The 14,596-nt window shown below is 38.0% G+C and overlaps 1 protein-coding gene across 4 annotated transcripts in view; it reads left to right on the forward strand.

Moving 5' to 3' along the window:
* Positions 1 to 3,514: 3,514 nt before the first annotated feature.
* The window catches only part of slc46a3 (solute carrier family 46 member 3), a 46,455-nt gene continuing 35,373 nt past the window's right edge, over positions 3,515 to 14,596 (forward strand). For 3 of the 4 annotated variants that reach the window (XM_034008598.3, XM_034008599.3, XM_059029726.1), the window contains exons 1-2: positions 3,515 to 3,688; positions 7,076 to 7,243. The gene's annotated coding sequence lies outside the window, so the exon portion shown is untranslated. The remainder of the gene's footprint in view (positions 3,689 to 7,075; positions 7,244 to 14,596) is intronic. The other variant, XM_034008600.3, reaches the window with a different exon arrangement.

Genomic DNA, 14,596 nt, shown 5'->3' on the forward strand with positions numbered 1-14,596 from the left:
CGTGGGGGCAAGATACACTTGCGTCTTCTACCAGGCAAGTTTTACCCTGTTCCAGTGGTTCTGAACTTCTTAATTATTGCCCTAATAGTGGTAAGTGGTATATTTAGTTTTTTAGCTATTGTTTTGTACCCATTGCCTGATTTATGAAGGTCAACAACCATTTGTCTCTTTTCATTTCTGAGTTCTTTGCCTTTCCCTATGGTGATGGATGACAAATGGATTTCATATGCGTGTTTTATACCCGAGTGAATCAGGAAGCCATGGAAGGCCACAATACAATTCCTTAAGACTGACATGAATTTGAAGTAGAATGTTAATGCAGATTTAATTTTGTTTGATTTTTTCTTGTTGAGAAAATGTTTTATTACTTGTAATAAAAAAACCTTCTACTCTGAGCAATTGTATTAGGATAAAATAATATGGTTTTCCCATATATTTGAGCATAAAATATAGCTCATTACCTGTGTTATTTATTTTATACAGCCTTTTTTGTTCATCTTTATCAAGCGTGCCAATAATTTTGGAGGTGATATATATACAGACGTGCTCAAATTTGTTGGTACCCCTCCACAAAAAATGAAGAATGCACAATTTTCTCTGAAATAACTTGAAACTGACAAAAGTAATTGGCATCCACCATTGTTTATTCCATATTTAATAGAAATCAGACTTTGCTTTTGATTTTTTATTCAACATAATATTGTAAATAATAAAACAAATGAAAATGGCATGGACAAAAATGATGGGACCGCTAACCTAATATTTTGTTGCACAACCTTTAGAGGCAATCACTGCAATCAAATGTTTTCTGTAGCTCTCAATGAGACTTCTGCACCTGTTAACAGGTAGTTTGGCCCACTCTTCCTGAGCAAACTGCTCCAGCTGTCTCAGGTTTGATGGGTGCCTTCTCCAGACTGCAAGTTTCAGCTCTTTCCATAGATGTTCGATAGGATTCAGATCAGGACTCATAGAAGGCCACTTCAGAATAGTCCAATGTTTTGTTCTTATCCATTCTTGGATGCTTTTAGCTGTGTTTTTTGGGTCGTTATCCTGTTGGAGGACCCATGACCTGCGACTGAGACAGAGCTTTCTGACACTGGGCAGTACGTTTTGCTCCAGAATGCCTTGATAGTCTTGAGATTTCATTGTGCTCTGCACAGATTCAAGGCACCCTGTGCCAGGCGCAGCAAAGCAGCCCCAAAACATAACCGAGCCTCCTCCATGTTTCACTGTAGGTATGGTGTTCTTTTCTTTGAAAGCTTCATTTTTTCGTCTGTGAACATAGAGCTGATGTGACTTGCCAAAAAGCTCCAGTTTTGACTCATCTGTCCAAAGGACATTCTCCCAGAAGGATTGTGGCTTGTCAATATGCATTTTAGCAAATTCCAGTCTGGCTTTTTTATGTTTTTCTTTCAAAAGTGGAGTCCTCCTGGGTCTTCTTCCATGGAGCCCACTTTCGCTCAAAAAACGACGGATGGTGCGATCAGAAACTGACGTACCTTCACCTTGGAGTTCAGCTTGTATCTCTTTGGCAGTTATCCTTGGTTCTTTTTCTACCATTCGCACTATCCTTCTGTTCAATCTGGGGTCGATTTTCCTCTTGCGGCCGCGCCCAGGGAGGTTGGCTACAGTTCCATGGACCTTAAACTTCTTAATAATATTTGCAACTGTTGTCACAGGAACATCAAGCTGCTTGGAGAGGGTCTTATATCCTTTACCTTAACCATGCTTGTCTATTATTTTCTTTCTGATCTCCTCAGACAACTCTCTCCTTTGCTTTCTCTGGTCCATGTTCAGTGTGGTGCACACAATGATACCAAACAGCACAGTGACTACTTTTCTCCATTTGAATAGGCTGAATGACTGATTACAAGATTGGAGACATGTGTGATACTAATTAAAGAAACTAATTAGTTTGAAATATCACTATAATCCAATTATTTATTATCTTTTCTAAGGGGTACCAACAAATGTGTCCAGGCCATTTTGGAATATCTTTGTAGAATAAGCAATAATTCATCTCTTTTCACAGCTTCTTTGCTTTATTCTATGACATACCAAAGGCATGCAAGTATACATGATAAAATAGCTTTTAATTTCATCACTTTTCAGGAGGAATGAAGCATTATTTCAATGAGCTGTAAGGGTACCAACAAATTTGCGCACGTCTGTATATATATATATATATATATATATATAAGCTCAAAGAGCCAGCTGCCTTTTACAATATATATTGTGCCCAATTATTATACCTCAATTTTTCTCCCAGTTTGTGATGTCTAGTAATCTCCATGCACACAGCTACCTCCGTACTGGCTTTGGAGTACTCCAGTATAAGGTTGGCTGTGCTCTGGCTGTGGAGCCCTGGAGCCTTAGTGGAGCTTGCCAGTTTCCCCGAGCTGTGCTCTGGAGCTGGGGATGCTGGAGCACTCCGGAGCATGGAGCCAGAGCTGAGGTTCTGGAGCAGCTCCATTCTTTCCTGTATTTCACATTTTATATGAAGACGATTTCCTGATTTGTTCAGTTTGAACAGTTGAATGAACAAAATAAATAAGTATATAAGCCTATGGACAAAACATTCAAATATTCAAATGTAAATTATTTAATGTAATATTTATACTGATATAAATACAAGGAGAATACAGGGTCCTAATGTAAATAAAAACATTAAATTTGTTGAATAAGTGGTTTACATTATTATTATTATTATTATTATTATTATTATTATTATTATTGATAATAATAATAATAATAATAATAATAATAATAATAATAATAATAATAATAAGGTCTTGAATTATACATTTTAGGTGAAAAGGGAGCAGTGAAGAAAGAGATACTCTTCCTCATCCCAAACTTGAATAAACACTGTACCTGCTGCCCCCTTCAGGTCGCAACTTAAGCAGCATGAACCTAAAGAATATTTTGGTACTTTTAAAATGTAGGGGGCGTCAATAAAAACATTACTGACACAAATGATGCAAACAGAGGTATAAAGTGAAGTGTGGGGTGCTAAAGGTACAACTACAGCTATGGCCAAAAGTTTTGCATCACCCTATAGAATTAAATAGTTTTGCTTCATAAAGTCAAATGAAACCTGCTGAATAATAAAAGGAGACTGTCAGACATTTTCTTAGACATTAATAATTCTGTACTGCCAAACGTTCTGGGAAATATTCTACAAAGAGTTATAGAAATATATTTTTTCCAGTATACAGAAATCTATCAAAAGATATATGTCATTATTTTATTAAATTATGGAGTGCCTTTTTCACATTATACTGCAAATTAACATAACTTTCTATTTCTCAACAAAAACACAAAGCCTGTTCATTTACAGTTCTCATACCCTCGAAAACAAAGCGCTTGTGACGAACTGATGTGATGACAAGCCGACCTCCAACAAAATTACGCAACAAGACCGCCTCCTTGTGATTGGCATTTTAACCAACCATTTGTTAGTCCTACTGTTTTTGGTGTATCCGAGCAGCCCAATTAGAGAACAGAAGGGCGGGGTCCCAATGTCAAGCATTCGATGTTTATGTCAGGGATCTTGGATGAATAAAAAAGGATGCCTGCCACATCAAACGCACTAACTAGATTGGCGAGAATGTAAACAAAAACAACAACAAAAAAGAATCCTACTCATATATATTCAAATTGCTGCACATGAGCTAGTGAAGCTGAGGTAAGTGTACGATAGTCTGTTGCTTACTTACTTGTTATGCAGTACACTCGCATTGAGTATGGATTGGAACAATTTAGCTAATATTTCCTTGTTCTTTGATGTAATAAAGTAGTGCATTGTTGTTTTTTTGCCTCGGGTCAAGTGGTTTACAATCGTTTTAAGAATATGTTTTTGTAGAATATACTTGGTAAAATGTGTAAATTCACGGCAGTAAAAGAATGGGGTTCAACGACCAATGAATGTGCTTAAATTTAAGTACGTTAGGAATCAAGATAAATCATGTAGAATTGTGTGACACGTAGAATCATGACTGTGTCATAAAAACAACGTTGCAGAGGTTTCGTGGCGCCGTTTGACAGACTGCCACTGTTGTTAACAGTGTTAAGACCTTGTCACACAAATACCTTAAAGCTGCAGTGCACCACATTCATGTTAACTAATTAAATTGCATCTTCAATAGTTAAAACTTCCGTGCACTCTACTTCATTAGAAACTTACACTTGTCTTTCCAAATACAGTCGTTTGAGCTTTGAGCTGCGGTCACACAATTTCCCCCCTCATGTCAAAAAGAAACTTCCTTACTTTTTGCAGACGTAAAATTTTAGTGATAATTCTCAGCCATAAAATGACTTTTAAACTGATAGAGTTTTTATTCGCCGCAGGAGGATGTCCCAGTAAACTACTAGACAGGGGCGAGTGGTTTATGTAAGAAATAACCAGTGGTGTAGTGCTAAATAAAAAAAGGGTAAACTGCCCTGTTTGGTGCTCCAGGCCAGGCAGTGGCATGGTAGGAACTTACGTTGACCATTGTTTCCGTTTTTTTAATTGATATACTACATCAGGGGCAAAAATGTATGTCTGACACTCGGTTCCACAGGGACAGTGACAACACTGTTTTAAGTTTGATTTTGGTTTTGTAATAGCACAAACTAAAGAAGAGTCTCCAAGATAAACAAAATACACACATTATAAATGTCAGAACTCTGAAAAACCTTGTTTTAAAAAAAATGTTGAACCCTTCTCCCAAAAAATAAAATAAACCAATGTCCCCCCCCCCATCCAAATAGTTGTTATTCAGCACTGTAACGGGCTTTGTGCAGTGAATACTTACAACATGGATTTTATGGATTATCATAAGCCTGTTCTGCATTGAGACTAACACAATGCTCATTTGTCAGAATAATTGGAGACCACTGACGCAGTGGAATTAGTGGCACACACAACGCATGTAAGGTTGTTATTTTTATCTCAAAAGCAGTGCTTAATGGATCTAATAAAACATTTTGTATAATATATATTTGAAGGTTTAATCATTTACTCCAATCTGTCTTGTGAATTCACAACATTAACGCGCTCTCCCCAATCTCCTTAAATTCTTCCCACTTTTTCTGGTTCCAAATATTAGACCACAAGTTTAGATCAGGAGCTGATCTCTGGTGTCTGAACTTGTGGGTCGTTTCCAACCTAATCCATCGATTCTCAACCAGCAAAACTGCTTTCAGAATGCGCTAGGTCTTCAGGCTCCAAACTGCTGCTTGCTCAAGACTCAGAGACTTGGTTTCTTTACAAAAAAATGAAAGAATGTTTGAGTGAGACTTCATTTCTTTAACAAACATAGACAATTACAAAATGTTGTAAAAACAAAATAAATGAACTTTTTACTGTAGGTCACAAGTGCAACGAATGATTGTTGATAAATGCGTTGGATAATCGGAAGAGATTCTGGCAGGCATTAATGTGCCCGATAAGCTCTATGCACTAAAATAATATTGTAACGAAGGAAGCGTGAGGCAGGTGCTTAGTCAAAACAGCATCTCTTTTTACTGGCAGGACAGCAGGCAAACAGTGACACTGTTCTCCAGTATTTAAGGGACCACACAGGCTGTCTTAAATAATCAACAAAAACACTGGTCCCCAGCCAACCTCTCAGGTGCTGTTTAGTGAACAGTGAACCCAGTCACATGAACGGTTCTGTGTGTGTCCTTTTGCCCTACAGGTCCAGTGTGCTTAACAACAGAACGTAAACAACCAATAACAGAACACTCAGTCCAGTGCAGTGGCGCGGGAACTAGGGGTGCAGGCAGTGGCGCTGGAACAGTTTTTGTAGTAGGGGTGCTGATAGCCATTGAACAAAACTGTAACCCCTGCATATAATGGAAGTCATGCATTCAGTTCCTATTATGTGAAACATGTTAATTAAACAAAGCCAGCATCAACACCTTTTGATCTATTTAAGTAAAACAAAAATGCTTTAAACACAAAGTTTACAACATGCTTACAATAAAACATTTAGAGAAAATCTAGCATGAATACAACACATCTTAGTGTATTTCCACCACAATCCTGGTCTCCAGTGACTGTATTCAGTTCTGTGTTGCCTAGCAAACTTGGGAGATACAACCTGCATTTTATTATTGCATTGTTTTTATTAACACATTTTGGTCACGTCCTCACCTCTGCACCCCTCAGTCAGGTTTGCTCTCGGCTGAGGGGAGGAAATAAGAGGACAATAAAAATGTGGAAGCTTATTAACTGTTTTGCAGTCCTAAGAAAATAAAGACCCCCCCAAATCGGTAATGCACTGTCTCAGTGTCCCTTATTGAGCAACGCAACACAGCTGGTCTAGCAAGGGCAGGGAAACACTTCACCACACATCATAACACAATGCAGAGTTCCATAGAAGTGGTAACCAGCGCAGAGAGCAGTGCTAGCTTGCAGGAAAGTAACGTATAATGCTATGATCCATATAAGCAATTTAGAAATGTGTACTTATAAAAACAGTTTAGCGGCCACGCCCCCTGCTCACGCCGCAGTTCTGACTGAGAGCTCTCAACTGTCAGTCTTCCTCGCAGTAACACAACACAGACACTCACCGTTAAAATATCTTCTCTTTAACTAACCCAGGATTTGCATATCACAGGAGAGTAGAAATGAGTAAACTCTGTGTCCCTTATATGAGAAGTGGGCAAATGCTATATTGTCCAAATTAAAAGTGGGTAAATGCTGTTTATCTGCATATACCCACGACTACACCACTGGAAAAAACCCACTCCAGGGTGTGCAGTAAGACCATTCTTGCCTACGCCCTGGGTGCGTTGTGAGGCACGATATGAAGCAAAGTGCCTTCAAACACCCAGGAAGTGCAGTAATAATTGTCTTACTGCACACCCTGGAGTGGGTTATTTTGCTTTTAAAATGGCAAACATCTTTTTTTTCTTGAAAATACAGAGTAGCATTTTTTGAGGATAAAAAAAGAAATGTATGATATATCTTTCCACTCAGAAAAAGTAGTCCCTGAGGTCTTTCATTTCGATATATATTTTTAAAACTTTTTTATTTGCCATAAACATTAAACTGAACATTGCCATTTATTGTAACATTTTCAAGATGACATGGCATTTGGGAATTGAAGGCAGGTTTCCTGCATCTGAGGGAGGATTCTTGGAACAGCCACCCACTGCACTGGCACTTGGGGTCGATATCGAGGGAGGGGCTTCTGAACTTGAAGCTGTGGCTGGAGGAGCCATCTTTGCATAGGAAAGGACCCTACTTCAGGTAGGTAACCAAGACATTTTCATCTGTATTGATGAGAAACGATTTCCGTGTCAGGCTGCGCAGTCCTTCCCATCGGTGGCGAGCAAAATAGAATTGTATATCGAACCAGACCTTGTTTAAAAGCTTGGCTATGTCAGCAGAGAGAGCAGGAGAGATTTTCTGATATCCGAGGATGGTGGTGGGCTGTGTCTTTGCGAGATTTCCTGACAGAGATGAAAACATTGTTGGACAATTTAAACTCAGTTTCAGATATTATGTTGGCATTTCTACCCACAGAAACACCATTCAGAGCGCGATTTATGCCAGCTCCCCAAAAACTTGAGATACTGTATTAATGTTCTTCAGAGTTCTAACTGTGGCATAAAAATGTCTTGGGACTTTATTCAGTTGAGCACTCGGTAGGTTTGAAGTTGCCCACCAGCACATTTAACTACAATACTGTGCCTCTGCATTTCCTGGTCTGGCATCACCTCAAGCCATTCCTGTTACACGGTGTTAATGAAAGGGTACAGCATGGCCATAGCTAGAGTGATCATTTACCTGAGGTCCAAACACCGACAAGCACATAGGGTCAGCCTTAAATATGGCATACAATTACAATTTCAATTTTATAAAGCCTGCTTTCCAAATGGAAGGTGTCCTTCAGTGTCCTGATGAATCCCACCGATGAAGTACATTCACTGAACTCGCTTCCAAATGCCGATGGACATGAAGCCAAACCAGTCAGACAGTTTTCTTCCATTGAAGATCTCAGACAAGTCTTCAGTCTTCTCAGTGCAGAGAAACTACACATGAACATGTTGTCACAGACAAGGCCAACACCAGTTTTAAGACGGTGAAGATACTTGGGAAGTACACTGAGTTGGCTTCATGGATAATTTCCTTTACAGAGGCAATATGATTTCTGTCCTTCCACTTCTTCCGACCTTTCAATTTCAGATTCTTGTTTTTTGTACTGTTTAATGGGAAATGCAAATCCTGCTGGATACACAGTCTTGTTCTGGAGCAGGGGTGCCGCATTGCAAAGCTACTGTGGGACCGTGGGCCCGCAATGTGACCAAATGGCATGGATTGCAAATTTCAAGTGCATTTATTTGCATACCTGTTGCTTTTGTAAACTGAAATTTTAGTGTCCTGAATTGAAGTGAATACCTACATATGACAAAGGCATACAACACTTTATTATTTGGTAGAATTATAGACTGTGATACATTACTCCTTCTAATTGCTTTTAAAAAGGAAACATATCAAACAGAAAAACAACCATGACATGCTTCACAATCAGATTCTCTCTTGGCCCCTGTGGTTCTTATTGTGCTGTAGTTGCAGGTGGCTGATTTGGCAGCAGCCAATACTTTGTAAACAGGTCCACTGTAGTTGATTTTGCACGACAGCAAAGCATAGTCATCTGGTGTTGTTACTTTCAAATCACACAACACACCTAAAAGATGTGGCACCTACTTTATATACACAACAACGTGGTATTGCAACGTTATGCATTACAGCGCACATGTGACTAATACCACTAATACCACTGTCAGTAACGTTTCATTGTCAATTATCTTTAATTATTCACACACTATTGCTGTATATAAACACATGTTATCAATTTCTAAAAGCAATTGTAATAGAAACGCCTTTCACTATTTGAGCGACTTTTACACTTTCCTACAGAATACTTTGCAATGTGTGAGTCTGGGAACATAAGAACATAAGAACATAAGAAAGTTTACATACGAGAGGAGGCCATTCAGCCCATCTTGCTCGTTTGGTTGTTAGTAGCTTATTGATCCCAGAATTTCATCATGCAACTTCTTGAAGGATCCCAGGGTGTCAGCTTCAACAACATTACTGGGGAGTTGGTTCCAGACCCTCACAATTCTCTGTGTAAAAAAGTGCCTCCTATTTTCTGTTCTGAATGCCCCTTTATCTAATCTCCATTTGTGACCCCTGGTCCTTGTTTCTTTTTTCAGGTCAAAAAAGTCCCCTGGGTCCACATTGTCTATACCTTTTAGGATTTTGAATGCTTGAATCAGATCACCGCGTAGTCAAGACTGAATAGATTCAATTATTTTAGCCTGTCTGCATACAACATGCCTTTTAAACCCGGGATAGTTCTGGTTGCTCTTCTTTGCACTCTTTCTAGAGTAGCAATATCCTTTTTGTAACGAGGTGACCAGAACTGAACACAATATTCTAGGTGAGGTCTTACTAATGCATTGTAAAGTTTTAACATTACTTCCCTTGATTTAAATTCAACACTTCTCACAATATATCCGAGCATCTTGTTGGCCTTTTTTATAGCTTCCCCACATTGTCTAAATGAAGACATTGCTGAGTCAACATAAACTCCTAGCCTTTTTTCATAGATTCCTTCTTTAATTTCAGTATCTCTCATATGATATTTATAATGCACATTTTTATTGCCTGCGTGCAGTACTTTACACTTTTCTCTATTAAATGGCATTTGCCATGTGTCTGCCCAGTTCTGAATGCTGTCTAGATCATTTTGAATGACCTTTGCTGCTGCAACAGTGTTTGCCACGCCTCCTATTTTTGTGTCGTCTGCAAATTTAACAAGTTTGCTTACTATACCAGATTCTAAATCATTAATGTAGATTAGGAATAGCAGAGGACCTAATACTGATCCCTGTGGTACACCACTGGTTACCTCACTCCATTTTGAGGTTTCTCCTCTAATCAGTACTTTCTGTTTTCTACATGTTAACCACTCCCTAATCCATGTGCATGCATTTCCTAACAAACTTAATAAATGTGTCAATTTCTTAGTATTTACTCCCTCTGTCAATAACTTGTAAAAACATTAACCCAAGGTATTAGCATGTATTCCTGTTGCCAGTGACAATAACACTCAATTCAATAAATGAAAAGTATCAAGTCATTTACTATATTATTACTGTTGATAAAATAAAAAATAATAATAATCTTGGCATTCATTAGCAATGCCAATGACAGTAACAGCAATTCAATTCATTGTAAAATGAAATCATTACCATGTATTCATGTTGTCAGTGACTATAACAAGTTATTCAATACATTGTGAAGAATATCATTACAATCTGCGTGCACGGTATGTGGGGTGTCCAAAAAAAAGAGTCTCCTTTAATCTACAATCGACTACTATTGAGGTGATGGGTATTCTACATTTCCAGTCAAGTAAGTTGTCTCTGGCTAGGGTTAAGTTATCGCATATAAACAATGCTATACCCACCGCCTGAACAATAATCAATTGTATCTTAAACTTTAAAGAAGAGTACATTATGTCATTATTTTAGAAAAAAAAAGATACTGCGTTGTTAATTCTTTGCAAAGACTCTCTTACCACCTTTTCCTCTGCTCACCCACGTATTGATCATGCTGTGTGTTTTGTTTCGTAGTGACGTTTTACATTATAGTCTTTCATGACACCAATGCCCTCCGTCTCAATTACAAAACATGTTTCTGGACTTGAAATGTTTGAAACTCTTTCACTTTTCTTCCCCACTGCTGCCATTGCTTACAAACTGGAATGCACGTATAAACCGTTGCATCAGTCTGTTTAGTGTTCATGCGTAGTATGTGCAAAAATATATTCCCATATTATTATGCGAGTTCCTGCGCAATCCTGCTCTTCTGCCTGCCTGCTGGTTAATATCAACAAGCCGCTTTGGGCACCTCTGCTGTAAAGGCTGCTGTAAATCGAGTGTTTGGCAGCTGCTCAATTCATTGCGGGCCACATATAAGGTTCAATTGCAGAGGTGCTGGGGGCCGCACTTTGGACACCCTTGTTCTGTAGGATAGTGATCCATTCATGATCTGTGAGTTTCGCATTGTTTTTGAGTGCTCCATGATCAAGTCCAGTTGCAGTAGGTATTGTAAAACAACATTCTTTATGTGTTAAACTGGTGGCAGTTTGTTGTTGCTCACTGCAGCCAACAAAAGCAGCAGGTGATTCTAAAACACACTAGAGATACTGGAAACAAGTACATAAGGCACTCTGTTATTTTTATTTGTTTTTGTTTTCTTCTGAAAAAATTCTAATAAACTACCCTGACGTTTTGCCATTGTAGTTGTCAAAGTGGAGAGAAGAGAATTGTTTAAGCTTTCAGCAAGTCCAAAAGTGTCTGCTATCCATTAAAAAAACAAATTGGTTGAGACATATCAGGACTTAGAAATTCCACTAAATTAAATTCAACAAAACTACACATACAGTATATTTATATGTAGACAAGTATCAGTCATATCAGCTAGCTGCAGCCTGATCAATGAATCTCTTATGTCTGTCATACATACCTTTACATTAAATACATACAGTAAAAGATAAAATAAATAGCAGTTTGTGTTTTTTATATAATACATCACTTTTTTCTACTTTTATTTTAAACACCTTTTCGCCTTTGCGTCTATTTTGTTTGATCAGTTGTTCATTTTGTTATGTAGCCCAATAGTTTTCCTTCAGTGCATTATTCCAGCCTTTTTGTTTTAAATTATTCTTGGATTTATAAGCCTGACTGATGAAATTTAAAACTCAACTCTACACAACAGTTTTTAATTTAGATGAAAATGTATACACAACAGGCATACTTAGGGATGTATAATGAGTATTTTTAAAATGCAATTCTTACCTGAATTAATTTATATATTGTGTGTCTACCGTCCACACTGACGCTGATGGTTGATGTAATTTTTCTCACAGGACAACTGGTGCCTTACAGCGGCATGGCATACAGTATTTCCTTGCACTTGAACCCTGAACCTAGCACCCACTAGTCGCAGATTATGTTGATATATTTTCACAGAATCTAAATAAATAATCATTTTAAATAATAAATGAATTAACATATAAGCTAAAATTGTAACTGAGGTCTGGACTTTGGTGATAGGCCATGGGCTACAGGCTGTTTGGATAATTCAGATGCAGGCAGATCGGTAACTGGCATTTCTTGACAAAACTCGTTTTCAAGGAAATCAGGGTCCAAATCAAAACCAATAGAATTCCGCCAATAGAATTCCGCTTATAACAAAAATGTATCCCACGCTAGATATACAAGGCTCTTGGGGACGCAGTTACGTGTGTCCTTTACGCACATATATTCTTTTTTATTATATATATATATATATATATATATATATATATATATATATATATATATATATATATATATATATAATATATATATATATATATATATATATATATATATATATATATATATTTCAAAATCATGCAGGTAATACAGCTGCGTTGTGTGAGCAGCGAGCATCGTAATGTTGGGGGGCTTTTACTTTGCATTGTAAGTTGAATAGATTTTTTTTCCCCTGTAGCAGGGCAGCAGGAGAGAGCCCTGCACACTATTTAATGGGGCAAGACAAGCCCTGTTAATATAAAGTGTATTTGTTTTGTATTATTATTATTTATTATGTATATAAATGATGGCAAAAACCTGAGTGGTTTATTATTGTTGATTTAAATGTATTTTGTGTTTTAGTATTGTTATGATTTATTTATTTATAAATAGGATGGCGAAAAGCAGTATTTTGTTTATTGTTTGGCAGCGTAGATGCCACAAAACCCGTGCAGAATGTGACCATCTCTGGACTGATTAATTGAGCGTTAATCCGGAAATGGTTGCATGTATAAAAGCCTGCAGCTCTCTGTGTTTGGGGTGGGAGTGTTTTGGAAAGAGAACGAGAGAGACAGAGGAGAGCAAAACTGAAAGTAAAAAGGGTCAGTGAAGGCAGCTGCCTAGCCTGACCTTAATTATCGATTCAGTGTAGATTTTGTGTTCTATGTTTTGTTTAAAACTTTTATTTTGCGCTCTGTGAGCAGTGTTTTCATTTTGTTAAAATATTTGATTTATTTTTGTTTAATAAAAAAATGTCACAATCGTGCTTTCACCCGAGTACCTGCCTGATTGTGGCTTCATTTCCCTGGTCTGACGTCACCACTCAGCCATGCCTGTCACGGCCCCCTAAAGAACTGAACGGGCACAAGACCAGAACATTTTTTTCTACCAATTTGTTGCATCTTTGTGCCTGGGGAGGCAGTCTGGCAGCACTGCGTAAAAAGTTGAAATCCCTGATTACTCCCCTGCAAAACCAAAAGTAAAATATCATGAACTGTGACAGAAATATGCATACCAGCTCATCAAACCGCAGTCCTGTGACAGAGTCAACTTCCTGGTCTGAAAACCACACAACTGTCTAATTTGCTTGTGCAAGTGTTTGCAATAACACTGGAAAATCACTTTTGGTCAAATAAGCTTTACAACCTATTTTGCTTTTGTTTCTAGTTTATTCTTTAAAATACATTTCTATAAAACAAAATTTCAAATCAGGGCTCCAGACAAAGTTTTTGTCTTAGGAGCCAATGGCTCCAGGCCAAAAAAAATTGCTCACCAAATTCAATTGCCGGGTGCTTGTTGCCACATTCTGCTGAGTGGTTAATCTATGCAGCTGATAACTGCAATGAACTCAGCATGTTTACAGTTTAAATATAAGTGTTGTGTCTGGAATTGGTGACGGCACCTCTGTACAGTGTGACATGGGAATAGCACGCTGCAGCTCCAATGCTCAGTGTCAGTGAAGTCCTGATCTGACAGCATGTAACACAGACGGCTCTTAAGACTACATGTTACCGTTTATTTTTCAGTAAAAACAAGTTTAAATTGCAGTGAGTTGGTTCTGCTGTTTACGATATTAAAAACAAAATGTTTACACAACACTCGAACATGTTTGGTCACCATCACATGTGTTGCATGAAACTGGGGTTACTGTATTCTGCTGGAGTTAATACAGTACAGCACCTATCTGCGCTTACAAGCATTTGTATTTCATGAAATTGTTATTAGTATTAGTGTATTTGTTACCATCCTCACACTTCAGTTTATTAAAACGTGTGATATGCGATTTCCCCCCTTACAGACCAACGTCCTAGTGCATTCATAAATATTGACACATGCTTTTAAAGGGAGAGGCAGCATTTCTGTGTTCTAGGTGCCAGTGCGCCTAACCCCGAAAACTGTTTACACTTTTTTTTTTTTGTCGCATTTGCAGCCATTTTAGTCCCAGTCTGGAATCCTGCAAATTCGAGCCTTACACATTTTACACACAGCATGACTCTTATAGAACATGAGGCGAGTTCACACTGGATTTTAAACCAGCCAGAGCAGGTTGAATTTTGCCGTCGCCCTGATGAGATTCTCAACATTACTAACCTGCCTCCGCTCAGCTTCCTTTTCACTCCACTGCCGGCGGTGTTGACAAAAACACCCTTAATACAGAAATGGTAGGTGAAGCTGCTAGAGTATATGCTAATAAACAATATTTTCTAATTATCAGTGTAGACACAAA

Source organism: Acipenser ruthenus, chromosome 9, assembly GCF_902713425.1.
Source record: "Acipenser ruthenus chromosome 9, fAciRut3.2 maternal haplotype, whole genome shotgun sequence".
Lineage (NCBI taxonomy): Eukaryota > Metazoa > Chordata > Actinopteri > Acipenseriformes > Acipenseridae > Acipenser > Acipenser ruthenus.